Source organism: Hemiscyllium ocellatum, chromosome 35, assembly GCF_020745735.1.
Source record: "Hemiscyllium ocellatum isolate sHemOce1 chromosome 35, sHemOce1.pat.X.cur, whole genome shotgun sequence".
Taxonomy (NCBI): domain Eukaryota; kingdom Metazoa; phylum Chordata; class Chondrichthyes; order Orectolobiformes; family Hemiscylliidae; genus Hemiscyllium; species Hemiscyllium ocellatum.
The window spans coordinates 19945985-19966866 of NC_083435.1; the positions used below are offsets into that span (position 1 = coordinate 19945985).

General features: G+C 40.8%; 1 protein-coding gene across 9 annotated transcripts in view; it reads right to left on the reverse strand.

Annotated features, from left to right (window-relative positions):
- The window catches only part of LOC132832449 (RNA-binding protein 4B-like), a 119874-nt gene extending 116857 nt beyond the window's left edge, over positions 1-3017 (reverse strand). For 4 of the 9 annotated variants that reach the window (XM_060850454.1, XM_060850456.1, XM_060850455.1 and 1 more), the window contains exons 1-2: positions 2586-2873; positions 49-321 (exon numbers count right to left, since the gene is read on the reverse strand). The gene's annotated coding sequence lies outside the window, so the exon portion shown is untranslated. Of the gene's footprint in view, positions 1-48; positions 322-2585 lie in introns of all 9 variants that reach the window. The other 5 variants (XM_060850451.1, XM_060850448.1, XM_060850457.1 and 2 more) reach the window with 4 other exon arrangements.
- Positions 3018-20882: the final 17865 nt, after the last annotated feature.

Consider the following 20882-nt stretch of genomic DNA (forward strand, 5'->3'; position numbering starts at 1 on the left):
CGCGCCCCCCGAACCCCTAGCACTTCCAAGCACAAGCTTAACAATTACCCTCAGCCCCAACGAGCGAACAACAGACAAAAATGGCGGACCTCTCCGGCTCCGTGCTGCCGCTGGTTACCGCCCACCCCAACGGCTTGCGTCCAATCATTGCGCAGGCTGGAACGTCAATCACCGGTACCGCCTGAGCCCGCCCCTTCCGCTTGAGCCTGTTGGTCCCGCCGATGTCGTCCCCGTGCTATGGCTGGAGGAGGCGCTGTCAATCACTGTGGCCGCACCGTCATATCCGCTTCAACGGTTTCGGTGCGAGATGCCGCCAAGAGTCTACAACAACAGGCAAAAACATTGTTGGGAAAGAGAACTCAGCAGGTCAGGCAGCAACTGTGGAGAGAAGTTGGAATTGACGTTTCTTTCGGTTTATTTGTTGTTAAGAGCTGATGAGGCTTTTGAATGATGGGTGATGTCTGGGTATGCTGTTGCACACCTCTGGAATAGGCGGGACGTGGTCCCCCTTCTCCTGTCCCTGAGCTAGTGACACAAGCACTGCACCGTTGAATTCCGATGTAAAAGGATTCTTATTAAAATATAGCACTTAAAAGAGTACATCGAACTTGAAATGGCAACTAAAAACCGAAAGAAAGAATGCTGTAAACCAGAAACGACAAAAAAATGAAATGTTGCTGGAGGAGTTCGGCATCATCTGTGCAGAGAAATCAGTTTACGTTTCGGGTCCGGTGACCCTTCCTCAGAGCAGATGGAGCTTTTTACAGCAGCTTTTTAAAAGAAAAATGGCAACTGCCTCTTTACTGCTACAATTTGTCGGTGACCTGACTTGCTACACGATCCTCCTCGCTCCAAGTTAAAACTCACTCCAAGTTTCGTAATATTAGCAAGCTGTAACATGCTCTAGAATCGCAGCGCCGATTTTGTGCATTCGATATTTGTGTTTCCTTCTTCTAGTACTGTACTCCTATATCTTGCTTTTTAGCCGGGAAAAGCCAAGTGATTGGTAGATTGGTGAGGTGGGGGATATCGTTTTAGCAATGGAGTGGCTATATCCATTGGAGTTTAGAAGAATGAGAGAGAATTTTAAAAAATTTTAAAAAAAATTCTACAGGGAAGCGGAATGGCCACAAAAGGTTGTTTACTCTAACGAGAGAGAATAGAACAAATGCACTCAGTTTAAAAATAAAAGAATCCCCCATTTAAGACAGAAACTAAGAAAAAGGATTTCTGAGGGTTGTGCAGTTTTATGTAATTTTTCCTCAATAGTAGAGGCAGGCTTATTGAGTGTTTGAAAGACAAAGTTTAATTAGATTTTAGAAGAATGAGAGAGAATTTTAAAAATTTAAAAAAAAATTCTACAGGGAAGCGGAATGGCCACAAAAGGTTGTTTACTCTAACGAGAGAGAATAGAACAAATGCACTCAGTTTAAAAATAAAAGAATCCCCCATTTAAGACAGAAACTAAGAAAAAGGATTTCTGAGGGTTGTGCAGTTTTATGTAATTTTTCCTCAATAGTAGAGGCAGGCTTATTGAGTGTTTGAAAGACAAAGTTTAATTAGATTTTTGACTAAAAACGGAGTGATAGGGTTATGGGAACCTTGTTGGAGTGGAATGGTGGTGATGTGGGGAAGGGGTGAGTAGTAGTGTAGGTTAAACTGGAATATCGAGTTGAGGTCATAATCAGATTAGCCATGATTTTATTCAGTGGTGAGTTAGGCTTGAGGGATCTAATGATCTGCTTGAGTTTAATTTGTATCTTCACCTATTTCCAATTCTGTAACATCCTTCAACTTTATCCATGCTTCAACTCTATAGAAACCTTCATCCATCTCTGCGGTTTGGCTGCACAGAGTTATTCCCATGCTTCCCTGACTCATTTCCCAAATTTTACTTCCTGTAAGCTTTGTCATCCAACACTCTTCATCTGTCTTAGCTCACTTCAAGTTCATTTCTCTAATAATGCCTCCTTGCTGTTAGCCCTCTGTTTCTCTAATTCTGGTCTGTTGTGCATTTCCGATTTTAACTAGAGTTATAGAGATTACAGCACGGAAACAGACCCTTAGGTCTAACTCGTCCATGCCGAACAGATATCCCAACCTAATCTAGTCCCACTTGCCAGCATCCAGCCCATATCCCTCCAAACATTTCCTCTTTATATACCCATCCAATGCCTTTTAAACGTTGTAATTGTACCAGCCTCCACCACTTCCTCTGGCAGCTCATTCTGTGCACGTACCACGCTCTGCATGAAAAAGTTAACCCTAGGGTCTCTTTTATATCTTTCCCCTCTCACCCTAAACCTATGCCCTTTAGTTCTGGACTCCCCCCACCCCAGGGAAAATACTTTGTCTATTTATCCTATCCATGCCCCTCATGATTTAAAAAATCTCAATAAGGTACCCGCTCAGCTTCCAACGCTCTAGGGAATATCGTTAATTTTAGTTGCATTATCATTGGTGGTTGCATATTCACTTGTCTCATGCCAGGCTTTGGAATTTTCTCCCTATATATCTCTGCTACGCTTTTCATCTTTCAGACATTTCTTAAAACACAACTCTTGCACAAGAATTTGATCACTTACCATCATATCCTTACATGGCTTGCTATCAGTTGAACTTCTTTGCTACATCAAAAAGGCAGAACTTGCTCCTCTGGTGAAGGTGATTGTTGAGAGCAGGAAGCTGTGTATAAGGTTGGGATGTAGACAAAGTTCAGGCGAAAGTGAGGACCGCAAATGCTGGAGATCAGAGTCTAGAGTGTGGTGCTGGAAAAGCACAGCAGGACAGGTAGCATCTGAGGAGCAGGAGAATTGACATTTTGGGCATAAGCCCTTCATCAGCAATGACTGATAAGCCATTCAGCAGATCATTGCAGTTTGACACAGGCAGTCATCAAAAACTATGCTTAAAAGGAATGTTTACTTTTGCTACATGCCTGTCTTGCTTTTCGGATGCCTTTCACAAGTAGCATGTTGTCTTGCATCCCTCAGACCTTACTGTGACTATGGAGATTGCAGTGAAGTTGATAAGCGTAAGAATCTTCTGATGTAATTTGCAAAGATTATTTTGTTTCACTTGTAATTTGTTCGTTATTCGGACTATTTTTGTTATTTGGGGGAGTAACTGGGTCAAACTAGTGTCTTTCTCATTGACGATTACGAAGGGTGGAATAATACGGCACCTCAGATTTAATTCAAGTGAGAGACAACAAGGCTGGAGAATGAGCCAAGCATAGAGTTGGATTACGAGCTGAAATGGTTAGATTGGCTATCAGCCAATCAGCACGATTGAGAAACCTCAGAGTGGAACATTTTGTTTAAATATAACTTTTCCTGCACTTCCTGTAATTTTCTATTTGAAACGTCTTTGTAATGGAAGGGAATGAGTTTGTAAATATTAAATCTATTCCAGTCACATTGAGTGTAACATGCAGAATGGAGTCCAGTAGAATTTTGTTGAAAATTCTTTTTGACATTTTCAAAGCTTTTTTTCTTATTTTACGATTTCATCAATAGTTTGGCGGCGGGGGGGGGGGGGGAATAAGGGAAATTTTTAAAAAATGGTTTCCGAATGGCAGCTGGAAGAGTTCCTGAGGCAGTCTGGCGTTAGTGGGAGAGAGGGGAGTAAAGGCTGCAAACTGGATGGGTTGATGGTTAGCAGAGAGAGAGAGAGCTTGTTTAAAAACCGAAAGAACTGCGGATGCAGAAACCTAAGCAGATTGCTGTGAGAGCTCAGCACTGTCCCCATGACTTGTCCAAACTGTCTATCTTCTTTTCCACGTATTAACTCCCCCCCCCCTGACCTATTGTACTCTATGCTACTTTCTCCCCACCCCCACCTTCCTCTCACTTATCTCGCTACCCTTCAGGCTCTCTGCCTGTATTCCTGATGAAGGGCTTTTGCCCGAAACGTCGATTTTACTGCTCCTCGGATGCTGTCTGAACTGCTGTGCTCTTCCAGCACCACTGATCCAGGTTGCTGTGAGAGCTTGTTTGATTGACATCTGCCAGGGGCGAGGCGAGACTGTCTGTGATGGACATGAAGCGAATCATTCAGGTTCAGCCAATGCAATCGCTGGATAGGCGGTTCTGCTCCCACAAAATAGGGAGACGGCTCCTCCCAGCTCGGCTTCGGCGAGATTAATGAAGCTTTATGTAGCAAAGCGTCCAGCTGAGTTGCGTGAGGACGAGGCTCAGTCACTGTTCAAGCAGTTGGGCAGAATTAGCGGGTTATATCGAGTATGATGTTATATGAGGTAGAAAGCTTGGGCGGAGGAAGAACGTAAGGATTTTTGTAGAGGCAAGCGACTGGAGCGTGAGAGGTGGAGGCAGGGCAACAGCAGATAGGGACAGAGGAAATAGGAGAGAGAAAGAAAGAAGAGGCAGAATAACAGGATTTGGAGATAGATGAATGGAAAAGAGATGAACGCAGACTGATACGGATGGAGCAGTTCGAGGCAGTGTAACGGGAGAAAGGGTTAAAGAACGACATGGAGGGATAGTAACCCAATTTTGAGGAGTAAATTAGGGAATGATGGATGTCAGGGGCAGATCGAATGAGAGATAGGAATTGTAGGATTTGAATTGTCTTGAGAGTTCCGAATGGGAAAAAGTGATGACGCTAGCAAACAGTTTTGATTTTAGTTCTTGAACTAATTTTATTGAACAGTGTTTGAAGTCACAAGTATATGAGAGCACGCCGATGGCTGAAGATTAGTTAACATCCTGCAGATCCTATCAATGCGAAAAAATCCCAACAAACTCATATTTTTGAATTAAACTCTCTCCGCGTTTTGAAGGTATTTCACAGGAGCTGAATAATTTCAATCCATTTAGTGTTTTTCCTTTTAAATACAGCAAACGAGTTTCTTTCATCTCCTCCTGTCTTACCCGAAGCTGAGGTATAGCAAATCTGCACCAATTTTGAATGAGGAGCTGATGTCGGCCACGCCTTGATCCACCTCTTCAATTCAATGAGATCATGGCTGATCTGATTGGTCTATATTCCTGTCTACCGCATAATCTTTACCCCACTTGTTTAACAAGAACCTATGTACCTCTACCTTAAAAATATTTTAAAAAACAAACTGTTTCCACTGTGAAAGAGTTAAAACACTTCTGACCGTCAGATAGATAAATTCTACTAAAGCATATCTGCCTTCATTGTTCAGACCTTTGAGTACACACTGAGTTGAGATTGAATAGGGTATTGGTGAGGCCCGTTCTGGTCGCCCTGTTATAGTAAGGATATTGCTAAACTGGAGAGATTCAGAAAGGATTTGCTAGGCTGCTGCTGGGAATGGAGGGTTTAAATTGTAATATTAAGCACGGACTTTTTTCATTGGGGTGTAGGAGGTAGAGGAATAACCTCTACAGAGGCTTACAAATCATGAGGGGCTTAGATAAGCTAAATAGCAACGGTATTTTCCCGAAGGCGGCGTAGTTCAAAACTAGGGATATTTTGAAACCAAAAGAGAAAATGCTGGAAAGTTTCAGCAGGTCTGGCAGCATCTGTAAAGAGAGAAAAGAGCTGATGTTTCGAGTCTAACTGACCCTTTGTCAAAACTCAGCTGAACTGAGCTTTGACAAAGGGTCAGTTAGACTCTAAACATCAGCTCTTTTCTCTCCTTACAAATGCTGCCAGGTCTGCTGAGATTTTCCAGCATTTCGTCTCTTGATTTCAGATTCCACCATCCACAGTAATTTGCTTTTAACAGAATTTAACAGAATGTGAGGGGCAACTTTTTTATACAGTAGTTCAAATGAATGCCAGAGGAAAGGTGGATGCAGGTACAGTTATAATGTTTAAAAGACATTTGGATAATTAAGGAGGAGAAAGTGAAGTCTGCAGATGCTGGAGATCAGAGCTGGAAATGTGTTGCTGGAAAAGCACAGCAGGTCAGGCAGCATCCAAGGAACAGGCAATTTGACGTTTCGGGCATAAGCCCTTCATCAGGAATGAGGAAAGTGTGTCCAGCAGGCTAAGATAAAAGGTAGGGAGGAGGGACTTGGGGGCGGGGCGATGGAGATGTGATAGGTGGAAGGAGGTCAAGGTGAGATTGATAGGCTGGAGTGGGGTGGGGGCGGAGAGTTCAGGAAAAAGATTGCAGGTTAGGAAGGCAGTACTGAGTTCAAAGGATTCGACTGAGACAAGGTGGGGGGAGGGGAAATGAGGAAACTGGAGAAATCTGAGTTCATCCCTTATGGTTGGAGGGTTCCCAGGCAGAAGATGAGGTGCTCTTCCTCCAACCGTCATGTTGTTATGCACCTCCACACACATCATCTATTGCATCCGCTGCACCCCATGTGGCGGCCTCTATATTGGGGAGACAGGCCGCCTACTTGTGGAACGTTTCAGAGAACACCTCTGGGACACCCGGACCAACACTTTAACTCCCCCCTCCCACTCCACTAAGGACATACTTTGGTTATAAAGGGAATTCATGAAATCACATGTGGAGTAGTGTGTACTGGATGATCTTTTTGTTGTTCTTTGGATATGGGTGTCACTTGCTATATTGCCCATCCTAAATTTCCCGAGAGTTGGTACTACAATCTTTAATTGTAGTCCTCCTGTCTGGCTTCCCAGAGAATCCTAAGATAAATCCCATCTGGCTCAGAAATTTATCTATTTTCACACTTTCCATGATTGCTTACACCTCCTCCTTGCGAACATCAATCCTGTCTAGTCTAGTAGCCTGTATCTGAGTATTCTCCTCAACAACATTTCCTTTTTTCAGTGTGAATACTGACGAAAAATATTCATTTAGCTCTTCCCCTATCTCCCTGGATTCCACGTAAAACTTCCAGCTATTATTCTTGTTTGGCTCTAATCTTTCTCTAGTCATTCTTTTGTTCCTTACATACCTATAGAAAGCTTTAGGGTTTTCCTTGATCCTATCTGCCAATGACTTCTCAGGTCCCCGCCTGGCTCTTAGCTCTCTCTTTAGGTCTTTCCTGGCTACCTTTGTAACTCTCAAATCGCCCTAACTGAGTCTTCATATCTCATCCTAACATAAGCCTCCTTCTTGCTCTTCTCAAGAGATTCAACTTTCTTAGTAAACCATGGCTTCTGCGCTCGACAACATCCTCCTTGTCTGACAGGTACATACTTATCAAAGACACATAGTAGCTGTCTCTTAAATAAACTCCACATTTCAATTGTGCCCATGTCCTACAGTTTCCTACCCCATCCTATGCATCCTAAACCTTGCCTAATCACATCGTAATTGCCTTTCTCCCAGCTGTCACTCTTGGCTTCTGGTATATACCTATCCCTTTTCATCGCTAAAGTAAACATAACTGAATTGTGGTCACTATCACCAAAGTGCTCACCTATCACCAAATCTTAACACCTGGCTGGGTTCATTACCCAGTACCAAATGTAATGTGGCCTCGGACCTTGTTGACCTGTCTGCATACTGTGTCAGAAAACCCTACTGCACACAATGGAACAAAAACTGACCCATCTAAAGTACTTGAGCTATAGTATTCCCAGTCAATATTTGAGAAGTTCAAGTCCCCCATAACAACTACGTTGTCACTCTCACTGCTATTGATAAGCATCTTTGCTATCCTTTTACTAATTACTTGCTGTACCTGCATGTTAATCTTTTAGGATTTTTTTGTATAAGAACACTGAGATCTTTCTACATTTCAGACCTCTGTAATCTCTCACCGTTTTGTCTTCATGCCTTTTACCTTAATTCGTCCTGTCAAAAGGACAATTTCATGTTTCTCACATTATACTCTATTTTTCCAGATTCCAATGTGAATGCCTTTAGTCCTCTTCATAGCTTTCCTGTTTTGCCTGTATGATTTCTAAAAAATTGAATCTTTCTTTCAGTTCTGAATCTTTCCCTACAACCTCTTTACTCCATCACTTTAAACCACAGGATATAGGCAGAGAAACTGTAGATGGATTCCTCTTGCACATTAAGGACCTGGCTGCTGCATCTATGTTTTCAAATTAAAATTCTTAATTTGTTGAAAGAGCACTTACATGTTTAAATTCCCTTACCATTTCCTACCATCAACTGTAGTCTGCTCCTGCTCTTAAGCTGAAGGCTTCTGGTTGGTGCACCGATATCAACAGTCTGCCTGCCACAATTGATTGACCAGGAGACCTCTAAATGCCAGTTAAACATGTGCCTCCATGAAAATCCTAGAAGATTGTTTGCCTCTGGGGTCAATTCAGGTCTTGGGCACTCTTGACTAATGCTTTCCATTGTGAAAAGGAAAATCCAGTTCTCCTGTGGAACAGCCCCCTCCTTTGGGCCACGTCACATGCATTCAGAATTCATAGGCATTCAACACTATCCTATGATAGAGAAATTACAAGTGTACTGAGACAACTTGAATGTCTGCTAACTGCATACTTTTCCTTCCTACCAAGAATCAGTTTGCTCATTTTACAATTTGCTAATAAAATAATTATAACTCTGACCTAGAATGAAATGAGGAAAAAATTGGTATTATCAAGGCTGCTTTTACTGTCGTGCAGGAGAATGCACAGTAATTGTGAAATCTCTGACTTGAAATTATGTAAGAAAAACTGAATACCAAAAATGTGATTAACCCCACATTAAATAACCATGTTTTCTAAATGGATCAATAGGTGTTCAACTAAAAGGATCAGATCTTTTTCAACTGATATTACCATAATTTGCTTTGGGACTCATTTCTAACAGAATGTTTCATCTGGCACAATAATTGCCTGTACCTGTGTTATTAGGATTTTGTAAATAGAATCACCAGACTACAAATAAGCTAACATGAATTCTAAATGACAATGTTTTTTTCAGAAAGAGAAGTTTGTTATTATTCTCAGTCGTACTTGGCTGGAGGCCTTAAAGAAAAACATACCCCGTAAACAACTCTGCCTATTCCTTTTTATGATGTGGTAGTGCCAGTTTTGGACTGACGTGGACACAGTTAAAAATCACACAGCACCAGGTTATAGTCCAACAGGTTTATGTGAAGGTGCTAGCTTTCGGAGCACTGCTTCTTCATCAGTTAGCTGTAGAGCAGATCATAAATGTCTTAAGCTCCTGCGCCACAGCTATCAGATGAAAGAGCAGGGTTCTGAAAGCAATTCCTTCCAAATAAACCTGTTGAGTATAACCTGGTGTTGAGTGATTTTTAACTTTGTTCCATTTATGATCTTAGAATTGAGATATTTTTCTTTCACCTTTTAAGTCTTAACACAGCAGTGCCATCTCATCCTTCATTTATATCATGTTTTTAGATGCCTAACTTTGAATAAGGTTTGACCTGCACACCCTGCTTCCATGACAATCAAGTCACAGAGGCTGGTTGCTGGCGAACATTCGTTGCAACTTCACACCACCTGTCCAATTCCATAGTTTTCTGGTCTGCCTGAAAAAATGTTTAAAAGAAATCTGAAAGTCTAGTGTTTGCATCACTGTAATCTCTAGATAGGAATAAAGAGTACACTGTATTCTTAAGTACAATCTATACATGTCTTTTCCAGTTGTAACAGAACTTCCTGACTTTTGTAATGTTCATTCCCTTGCAAAGAAGCTCTTTCATCCTTAGAGAATGGCAAATGTTAGACTATTTGTCTAGTGTTGTTTGTTTCATTGTTCATAATCATATTTGACAATTTGTAAACTCCTAATAGCTTCAGATTTTTTTGAGAACTACTAAACCTCTCAGAAGATGTTACTGGGCTGGACGAGGATACATGCATCGCACTTAATATGAAAGGAACATTTGAGTATCGCCTCCTTTTCAACGGCAGCACTTGAAGCTTACAAATATTGTTTTTCAGTGAAATGATAATGCCAAAAAGAAGAAGGCAGCTTACGTAAGGTGGAGGAAGCAAGGATCTAGCACAGCTTTAGCGGATTACAGGCTTACTAGAAAGCAGCTCAGAAATGGACTGAGGAGAGCCAGGAGGGGGCATGAAAAAGGCCTGGATGCAAGGATTAGGGAGAACCCCATATTATAATATTTTACTCACATTTTATTCATGTGTGAGGAATAAAAGAATGATCAGGGAGAAGATAGGGCTGGTCAGGGATAGCATCGGGAACTTGTGTATGGAGTCTAAGCAGGTAGGGGAAGTCCTAAATGAGGTTTTGCTTCAGTTTTCACTAAGGAAAGGGGCCTTGTTGTGAAGGAGGAGCTTGGAAACAGGCTTGAACAGATCAAGATTGATGAAGTTGATGTGCTGGAAAATTTGGCAAACATTAATAATTCCCCAGGGCCAGACTAGATTTATCCTAGGTAGTTCTGGGAAGCAAGAAAGGAGTTGCTAAGCCTCTGGCAAAGGTCTTTGCTTCCTCACTCTCCACGAAAGGCATAATGGAGGATTGGAGGAAGGGGAGTAGGGCAATTACAGGCCAGTCAGTCTTACATTTGTGGTCAGCAAAGTTCTGGAAAGAATTCCCAGGCTAGGGCTTATGACTATTTAGAAAAGAATAGCATGATTAAAGGCTGGCTGCATGGCTTTGTGAGGGGCAGGTCATGCCTCACAAATCTTATTGAGTTCTTTGAGGAGTTGACGAGACAGATTGACAAAGGTTGAGTAGTGGATGTGGTGTATATGGACTTCAGCAAGGCGTTTGATAAGGTTCCCCATGGTAGGCTCATTCATAAAGTCAGGAAGTATGGGATTACAGTGAGATTTGGCTCTCTGGAATCAGAATTGTTGTCTGACAGAAGGCAGAGAGAGTGGTTATAGATGGAAAGTATTCTGCCTGGAGGTGAGTGGTGTCCCACAGGGCTCTGTTCTTGGGCCTCTGCTCTTTGTAGTTTTTATAAATGACTTGGATGAGGAGGTTGAGGGGTGGGTTAGTAAATTTGCCAATGACAAAGGTTGGAGGTGCCGCTGATAGTATTGGAGGCTGCAGTGTGGCATAGACAGGATGTAGAGCTAGACTGAGAAATGGCAGATAGATTTCAACCTGGATAAATGCGAAGTGATGCATTTTGGAAGGTTGAACTTGAATGCTGAATATTAAAGACAGGATTCTTGGCAGCATGGAGGAACAGAGGGATCTGGGTGTTCAAGTGCACAGATCCTTCAAAGTTGCCACCCAAGTGGATAGGTTGTTAAGAAAGCACATGGTGCTTTGGCTTTCATTAACAGGGGAATCGAGTTTATGAACCGGGAGGTTTGGCTGCAGCTCTACAAGACCCTGGTGAGATGAGACTTGGAATATTGTGTCCAGTTCTAGTCACCCTAGTATAGGAAAGATATGGAGGCTTTAGAGAGGGTGCAAATAAGTTTTACCAGAATGCTGCCTGGACTGGAGGGCTTGTCTTGTGAAGCGAGGTTAATTAAGTTTGGACCTTTCTCTCTGGAGAGAAGGAGGAAGAGAGGTGACCTGATTGAGGCATATAAGCTAATGAAAAGCATGGATAGAGTCGACAACCAGAGACCTTTCCGCAGGGCAGGATTGACTGGTACGAGGGGTCATAGTTTTAAGATATTAGACGGAAGGGATAGAGGAGAGATCAGAGGTGGGCTCTTTATGCTGAGAGTCGTGAATGCATGGAATATGTTGCCAGTGGTGGTTGTAGACATTTAACCAACTGCTGAACATGCACATAGACAGCAGAAAATTGAGGGGTGCGTAGGTTAGGTTACTTTATTTTAGATTATGAATAACCCTCGGCATAACATCGTAGGCTGAAGTTCTGTACTGTACTTTTCTGTGTTTTGTGTAAAAAAAACTCTTTCAATAATGATCTCTATGTCCTTGTATCTAATAGGATTTTGAGACCACTCTGAAATTTCAGCTATGGATACATTTAGAAACATAATAGGTCTCTTTAATATTCATTCGAGTCGACTAAACATTGAGCAGAATGGATAACATCAAAGTATAAATGTTGCATTCGTTATTTGAGGAAAAAGTTTTAGCAGTGCATGGAGCAAAGATTTAATTGCCAAATGGTCTGGATGGAAAGTGAATATTTTGAAGGATGCAGATAACTTTTCATCTACAAATGCTATCAGTAACCACTTCACATTCTGTTTCCTGTTAGAACAGAAAAGCTTTCAACAGCATGAAGCAGAATTTTATTTGCTCTTCTTAATCATTATTGTAGATGGAAGATCAAAACTGGTGGGGAAGGAGAACATTAATACTAAAGCAATTGTAAATATGTAAAGAAAATAGCAGAACTAAATATTCTCATTAAATTATTCAAAATCAATTAAACTGGCTGGTGTGCATTTTCGTTAATTTTTGTATTTGTTTAAGGATGCTGACTCACGTTGTCTTCCTCCCATCTATCTTGAAATAATTAATTCATTCCCCCCATCCCCAACCTTACTCCATAAAATGTGGGATGATGTTGTTCCCCAAAACCAACTCATGCTACCTCATCTTTTCTCGCAGAGCTTCAAATCTATACTCGTTAGTTTTTGTTGATATAGGCATCAGTATTCCACTGGTTACTGCCCCGTGAGCACTGGCACTGTTTGAATTTTGGGAAAGAACATATTCAGGGGAGAAAAAAATTCTTCATTACTTTGTAAAACTTAGGAAGTGCAAAGGCAACCATCAATGATAGTTGATTTGTTTATTTGCTTTTTGCTGTTATAAACTTTGACTCAGTGTGAGCACTCTTGAATGTGAGTCAGAGGTTAGGAATTCAAGTGATGTTGTGGGAGTCCTTTTTCGATGCAATGATATGCCAATTCCCAGTCAACATTTACCCCTCAATTAGGAATTTTTAAATTAATTTTGCTTCTTCTTCCCACTATTCTGCAGAAACATACAAGGTACAAATTGTCTATTATATTTGTCAATATAACTTTGACTAAGCTTCAGAAATACGTTTGTTCACACTTTACTGTTTAGAGCATTCTCGAGGCATGAAAAGTGTAAAATACATCCACTTTTTTTCCCTCTTCGATAGAAAGAGTTTTCAGTTTAACCAAGACTTGAGAATGCAACATAAAGGGAGGGCTACAATGGTAGTGAACATGGGGAAGATGTTTCCACCAGTACGAGGGACTCTGACCTGAGGGAACAGTCTCGAAATGAAGGGTTGACCCCTTAGAACTGAGATGAGGAGGAATTTCATCAGTGAACATGGTGAATTTGTGGAAACTATGGCCACGGAAAGTGAGCTAGGTTACTGATTAGTAAGGAGATATCAGCTATGATTGAATGGCAGAGCAGGCTCAATGGACCAAATGGCCTAATTGTACCTTATGGTCTTGAACATTAAATAAGGTAAAAATAAATGAAATAATACAGGGATTGTATGGTTTGTGTCTTGCAATTTGTTTTAAAAATAAAGTCCATCAACAGAAACTGGCTGGCAGATGGATATAAAATCAGTTAAGATACAGAAACACAGAGTAGTGAAAAATGTTTCTTTTTTTCAATCTGGAGGCAAGTAGGCAATGATATTCTGCAGGGGCAGCTTTTGCATCAGTGCTGTTTCTGACATGGTAATGATCTAAACTTGGGTATAAAAAGCATAATTTCAAAATTTAAAGTCAGCACAAAACTCAGGAATAGAATAAGATGAAGTGGAAGGGCACAGATTAGTGAAATAATGAAATACATTATAAATCAGATTGTTAGAAATTTTGAGACCAAAGGAGAATGAGATCCAGTTTGAACATATTATAATTTGGATGAGTGTAGTAATATTAGAGAGGTAGTGATGTGTATATAAATTCATGAAGGTGACAAGGTAATTTGATAACCTTGTTACAAAAACTTTGGGAGTAGAGTCATACAGGTAACCCCCGCTATCCGAAAGTAGGGCATTCCTATGAAACCTTTCGTAAGCCAAAATGGCATAAAGTGAAGAAGCATTCATTTATACGGAAAAAAATTTCACCTTTTTTTCATAAAAGTGAAAATCCTCGTTAGACTTCTTTCGGTTAGCAATGGAGGTCTGTCGTTAAACCAAATTGGCATAAAGCAAACTTTCAATAAGTGTGGGTGGGGGCTGGGAGGCGGGGGGGGTCGCGTGGTGGTGAGTATTGGTAACAGTCTTAACGTTAAATCCATTTCACTCCACAGATGCTGCCAGATCAAGTGAGTTTCTCTAGAATTCTGGAAGTATCAACATAATGAAATGGGATTTCGGAATTCACAACAATGTCTGTTAGGGGTTGTAGGCCAACAGCAGAATTGTAATGTAACACAATCTGCAACCTCATGCCTGCTATATTCCCCATTCACCTATTTACAAGTGTCAAGGCCAGATCACATGATTCAAAGTTGTTAAAAATGTATTATTTTCTGTATTTTCACTTTTAACTTAATTTCTTTTAAAAGTGAACAACCTTTGCTGGGTTCATGAAATAGCTGAGGCTGATCACATGGTCATCTTTCCAGATGCTCCTGAATCCCCTGCTTTGAATAGTCACGCCAGATAAAGTGAGCATTAACCAATGCTTGAAACTAGCCAGTTCTGAACAAAAGGAAACCTCATAATCCTTGTCATTAATTTACATTAAAACTTGGACAGTTACCTCTTCACCTTGCAATGAAAAAATCTTGTGGGGGAGATAAAACCACATTGTCAGCTTAACAATGTTCCAATTAGCCCTCCCAAATAACACCTCAACACTTGTAATCCCTTTGTCATATGACTAAATTACATGATCACCGAAGTGTTTGCGCAGAAGGAGTGTGTTCAGCACTGACTCTTCAGATGAGCATCATTATCTACTACCACTATCCTGCTTTTGCCCCATTTCCTTGCACATTATTTGAATGCCTCAGTCATACCTTCCTCCGCCACACTTCCAGGCTGTGTATTCCACAGATAGAAATCAGAGCTTAGTGAGTTGCTCATATGTACAGTTCTTGCATTCAAGGCTATTGCTGTTTGATCTTCAGCAGGATTTGAAACTGTACTGGCAACCTACCTCACACTTCTCATCTTGGTCTCTAAAGTTTTGGCTGGAAAGAAACCTGTACTTTGCAATGAAGAAAGAAATCGCCTAAACCCAGTTCCCCAAGGAAACTATTATTGGATACTAGTCTCTAGGAAGTTATAAATCACATGAACTTATTTTTAAAATCATCAAAATTACAAATTTTGATGGCTTTGTACCTCTCTTCTGTCCTCTCTTCCTTAATTTATTGAGTGCTTGTCTGTGCAGAGGGAGTTACAAAACAATTTCCTGTCTTTTGAATGTTTACCTAATAAATTGTACCTTTGTCTTCACCTGGAAGGGTATTCCTGTGTGTTTATTTTCAAAACTAAAATTAGAAACAAAGGTTTGGGAGAACACCATTAGGCCTAACTCATTAGGGGAAGGGAGAAAAGCAGGAAAGGAATAAATCAAACAGTAACTTACAGCCTCAAGATTAAGAAGGAAAAAGCAAGCATAATTTAAATTAAGTCCCATTGTTCATACAAAACAAAGAATAAAGTTTAGAAGCAAACTGCTTAAGTTTTTAAAATGGGCGGAGCCATGCAAGGTTGCTGTTCATTAGGGAATCAGGGCATGATTGCCCAGTATCCTAATTGTGAGGGAATTACATTTTTTTTCCCCTTATATGGCAATGCAATAGTAGTTAAGTGGTTCAAGCACATTACTATTATGGTTTAAAACTTGAAAGGATTGTACCCCAAATCTGCAAGAACAGCGCATTTAAAAATTGACTTATTCTTTTACAATGTGTCATGTTTTGACAAAGATTGCAGTTCTTGCATAGACTAAGATGACCCTGAAGTTACTGATACACACTTTTAGCATGATAAACAAGTTCATTGTTGAATGCATCTTGAAAATTGTGAGACTATGTCACTGTGGATCTTTACCATTGACAAACATCTTGAACATTGACAAACATCTTGAAAATTCTCCGAAGGTACGCTATTACTTTTCTAGTATTTATCAATTTTCTATGCTATAATTGTGGTTTGGTGCTAACAGTGCAATGATTTACCGAGAAGGAGATAGTTTTCTTTATCATTTTTGTTTCTATCCGTTTCTCCTCCGAAAAGTTGTATTTTATCCCCTCTAAAATGGGGCGTCCTTGACAAAAACAACTTTCAAATTGACAATTTCCAGAAAGAGGTCGATAAAATGTATAGCTAGAGAAACACAGAAGCCGAGACAGCAACGGAGGAGCAGGAAAGTCAATGGGTCAGGATCCTTCATCAGGACTGGGAAGGGAGCTCAGAAATAAATAGTGTGAGGGATGAGGCTGGGGGATAGGTATTTTGGGTAGTGATAAGTGGATGCAGGTTGGAGGTTAATGTGATTGGTTGGTGGGAAGAGTGGAACGGATAGGTGAGAAGGAAGATGGACAGGTGTGTCAGGTCAAGGAGGCAGGGAGGAGAGGGAGGGCTGGACATGGGATGAGGCTGGGGGTGGGGAGACTTTGAAGCTGATGAACTCTGTTGAGGTCATTGGGCTGTAAGCTCCCAAGGCAGAATGTGAGCTGGTCTTCCTCCAGTTTACATGTGGCGTCATTTTGACAGTGCACTGACCATCTTCAGGTCCAACAGAACTAACAGTTGGAGTGTAATGGAATTCCTTTGTATGAGGAAGTAAACAAATTAGAGAGAAAAGAGAAAATGTCACAGTGGGAGGAATGAGGAGATGAGACAGTGTTCTGTAGAAGGGGATTTCATGTGAGTGGAGACTGCGACATCCATACAAAGGGGCAGGATTTGTTCATGTGAGGAGTCATTGATTGTAAACATTGTGGAGAATACTTAGTGCAGACCCTACATCATATGTTTAGCCTGCAAAGTCTAAGTGTTGTTCTGATGAGGAGGTCTTTTTAAAAGCTTCAGAAACAGGTGGCCCATTCCCACTTGACAATATGGTCAATGGACTAGCACCTATGTTTGGATACTGAACACATCTTTGAGGCAGAAAGATGCATTGGTCTTTTGACTAGCGGTGAAAGAAATGTGACGAGGGCACAAAAATAGCATTTACAGATAAATTTTAAGCTATCTAAATCTCTTTTCAAAGAAAAGCATTGAAACACCTCTTCCTGAAACTTGACCTTGGGGACTTTGTAATCTCAGTAAGTGCCTTACTCATGGAAAATGCAGATTAGTTTCATTGCAACTGTTGTGCAAAAAAAAATTGTTCATCTAATCATAACATTCAATCTCAGTTCAGTTGTACACGGATGTGACAAAGGAGCAGGGGAATTCCAGACAGTGGAAACTCTGATGTCACGTCTAAAGGCCAACGTCTCGGAACTCTCCATCACTAACCTGGATTTGCCCAGTCCTACCAGCATGCCAACATTATGGAACAGCAATTTACGGTTGTCCTGAAAGACCTGAACATTTTAACTTTCTATATTTGTTAATGCCACGTGGACATCAGTGGGAAGGCCATCATTTAATGCTCATCCCTAATTTCTTTTTAAACAGTGGTGATGAGCTACCTTCTTGCATTACCATGGTCCTTGCTCTGTAGGTACACACGTATTTCTGTTAGGCAGGGAGTTTGAGGATTTCATCCCAACAACAGTAAAGGAATGGTGATAATAATTCCAAGACAGGCTTGGAGGAGAACCAAGTGTGTTCCCTTGCATTTATAGTCCTTCGAGGTGATAGAGATTTCAGATTTGGAAGGTGCGGTTGAAGGCATCTGGGAGAATTTCTGCAGTACGTTTCATAAATTATCCACACTGCTGTCCCTGGGCATGAGTGATGAAGGGAATGATATGGACAAGAATGGAATAGTATAGGTTACATGGGCTTCAGATTGGTTTCACAGATCTCACACCATTGAAAGCCGAAGGGCCTGTACTGTAATGTTCTATAAATACCGAAGGTGGTAGATGAGGTACCTATTAATCTAGCGGCTTTCTCCTGGATGGTGTTGAGTTTCTTGAATGTTGTTGGAGCTGCATCTATCCAATCAAGTGGAGCTTATTCCATCACAGTCTTGACCAGTACTCTGTAGATACCTCTGATACCTCTGTTGTAGCTAGTGTATTTCGATAGGGTCAACTTCATTTTGTGGTTAATGGGAACTGGTATCTGTGATATCTGTTAAAATAGGTCAGAATGTAACATCGTGGAGAAGGAAAGGCAGTGCTGGAGTCCTACAGCATGAAGACAGGCCCTTTGGCCCAAACTGGTCTGTGCTGATCAAAATGCCCATCTGTGCTAAACCCATTTCCCTGCACTTGGCCCATATCCTTCTATACCTTTCCTATCCATGTATGTGTCCAAAAGCCTTTTGAATGTTGCTAATGTACTCGCCTCAACCATTTCCACTAGCAGCTCGTTCCATATGTGTACCACCCTCTGTGTAAAAAAAGCTGTCCCTCAGGTTCCCTTTTATTCCTTCTCTCTAAACTTAAACTGATGCCCTCTGGTTCTTAATTCCCCAACTCTGGGAAAAATATTGTGTATGCACGTTATCCATGCCTCTCATGATCTTATCCACTTCTATAAGAACCCCCTCAGTCACCTAAGCTCTGAAAGAAAAAGTCCTAGCTTGCCCAATCTCTCCCGAAAACTCAGACAATTGAGTCCTAGCAATACCCTTCTGCGCTCTTTCCAGTTTTATAACATCCTTCCTAAAGCAAAACTGATCATAATGCTCCAAGTCCGGCCTCACCAATGCTCTGTACAATTGCAACATTAATTCCCAACTTCTATATTCAGTGCACTGACTAATGAAGGCCAGTGTGCCAAAAGCCTTTTTCACTGCCCTGTGATTCCACTTTCAGACAACCAGAACGCCAAGGCCCTATCATTAACCATGAAACTCCTACCTTGATTTGATTTTCCAAAAAGCAAGACCTCACACTTTGCTATATTAAACTCCATTTACCATTTTTCAGCTCATTTCCCCAGCTGATCAAGATCCTGCTGCCATTTTTGATAACCTTCCTCACTGTCCACAATACTGCCTATTTTAGTGTCCTCTGCAAACTTACTAATTATGCTGTTGTGCATTCTTATCAGTCATTTAAGGAAATAATGCTTATTTCTCTGAGCAAGGATAAGGTCAATAGTGAAAAAAACTTTATAAGAAAGATGTGTCTTTTTTTGTAAACAAAGGAAGACAGGGAAGCTATCAAATTGAAGGGAAAGCACGTATTAGTGGAAAGATTAATAGAAGGCCAGAATATTGAGAGCATTTGAGAAACCAGCAATGAATGGTTTAAATGAAATAAAGAGGAAAAATAGTACAAGTGAGTAAACTAGTAAGAAATATGGCAGAAGTGAATAGGAACCTCTCCAACTTTAACAAAAGAAAGAGATTCGTGAAAATCAATATTGGTCTCTTCAAGGGTGAGATTAGAGAATTAATAATGGACATTGCAGAACTGGCAGAGATAATGTTTTGTGTACGTCTTTACTGTGGAAAGCACAAATACATTCCAAGTATAGTAAAAGTCCTCGGGACTAGATGATGGCACACTAATACCTTAAAAGAAATGGGCAGCAAGATAGTCAATTCAATGGTTGCAATGTTACAACATTCCCTTTTTTCTGGGATGATTCAAGTTGAAAAGACCACAATTGTAACCATCTATGCAAAAATGGAATGAGACAAAAAAAAGGGAACCGTATGTAAGCTAGCCTAACCTTTAACATACTGGAATCCATTATCAAGGAGGTATTAGCAGGATATTTGACAATAAAATGCATCCAATCAGAGTCAACATAGTTTTATGAAGGGAAATTGTCTTTGACAAATATATTAGAGGTCTTTGCAGATGTGACAGACAGGATGGATGAGACAAGCCAGTAAATACTGTGTGTGACAAAGACTGTGTGATTCTTTGTTATATACATTCGTGGGATGTGGACATCTGTGGCTGGGCCAGCATTTATTGCCCATCTTGAATTGTCTTTGAGAAAGTGGTGGTGAGCTGCTTTCTTAAAGTGCTCTTGAAGTGCTTTAGGTACACCCCCTAAGCTGTTGACCCAACAACACTGAAAGAATGGTGGTATATTTCCAAGTCAGGATGGTGAGTGGCGAGCAGACCGACTTGCACTTAGTGGTGTTCTTGTGAACCTGATGGATATTTTTAATATTATTTATTTTTGCGTTTGAACTTTTGATTTCAAACCAGCGGCAAATGAGTTTTCCATGTGTCTGAAGGGTTATAATGATTAACTTGTAATGAATTGTGTGGGCACAATGATTGCTTTGAAAACATTTTAGATAGACAGCCTCCAAGAGCTAATGGGGTTTTGTTTACTTTAGCTAAATTTACCAGTGCACAGTGTAGTACATTTACCTTTCTGATGGAAGATTTTTTTTTACTTTGAGCTTCGGGCCAACATACATAATAGAGAGAAATCCTTCAGTTTTACTTTCATCTGGGGTGGCTCTGCAAAGTTCTTCAATGAATATGGATGTGTAAATTTCCAAAAGGAACATTTAGAATTGTTAAAAATTATTACCACAGAGCAAGGATTTTGGTGGTAGTTCTAACCGGACGTAGTTGAGGGATTGTTTGAAGCTGAGAAAGTTTAAACTCAGATGTATGAAGGTTCCCGGAAGAATCTATTAGGATCTTGAAGCTACAATTAAACTAAGCTCGCTGAGCTGGAAGGTTCATTTTCAGATTTTTCGTCACCATACATGGTACCATCATCAGTGAGCCTCCAGATGAAGCACTGGTGGAATGGCTCGCTTTCTATTTTTATGTTTAGGGTTCCTTGGGTTGGTGATGTCATTTCCTGCGGTGACGTCATTTCCTATTCTTTTTCTCAGGAGGTGGTAAATGTGATCCAAGTCCATGTGTTTGTTGACAGAGTTCCAGTTAGAATGCTATGCTTCTAGGGATCCTCGTCCACGTCTCTGTTTGGCTTGTCCTAGGATGGATGTGTTGTCCCGTTTGAAGTGGTGTCCTTCCTCATCTGTATGTAAGGATACTCGTGAGAGTGGGTCATGTCTTTTTCTGACTAGTTGATGTTCAT